Below are 720 nucleotides of genomic sequence, written 5' to 3'. Positions count from 1 at the left end.
AGACCATCAGAACCCACTGAAAACATCAACTGCATATTCAGAATTGGACATCAAATATATAAGGGCCACGAAACACAAGAACTCGACTCACCCAGTGTTTGCTAACCCACAGAAGGCGGCAGAATATGATTCAGTCAATTCTTGAAATGTGTCTGGAAACCTGTGAATTCCCCCATCTTACCAATTATTTCACTGAAGGCCTGCAAATCCACCCACTCCCATTCTTTCCACACAGACTTAACCAGGGGAAAAATGGTATTTCCATGTTCCACCTTTAAGACCAGGGCTCTGTGGGTTTTACTGGTGGACCCTGCCATGTGTGGCCCAGCCATACAGGGTGCTCATTTAAGGATTCCCTTAGTCCCCCACCCCCAAAATTCTGTTGTCAGCCTGGGTTGGAGCCCAATAATTTGACTCTGACAAGCATCGCCAGGTGATTCTAATGCAGGTGTGACCTGGACCCACTAAGAAACACTCCTGTAAAGCCTAGTTATTCCTCCTCATTTACATGGACCTCTAAACACCCAGCATTTCCTCTTTATAAAACATGAATATTCACAATCATTTCCTCAGAGCATCATTCGATTAGCTCACTTTCTCAACAGACCTGCCACCAAGGAAACCATCAGCATTCAAGACATGATCAACTCTGAAAGTAGTTCAGATTTAGCCATCACACCAAACCTTAAAGGGAAAAAAAAAAAAAAGCTCAACAGTATG

The sequence above is a fragment of the Bos grunniens genome, chromosome 13 (genome assembly GCF_055505025.1).
Source record: "Bos grunniens cultivar Pamir isolate PY7600 chromosome 13, Bosgru_T2T1.0, whole genome shotgun sequence".
Taxonomy (NCBI): domain Eukaryota; kingdom Metazoa; phylum Chordata; class Mammalia; order Artiodactyla; family Bovidae; genus Bos; species Bos grunniens.
This window is presented reverse-complemented; position numbering follows the sequence as displayed.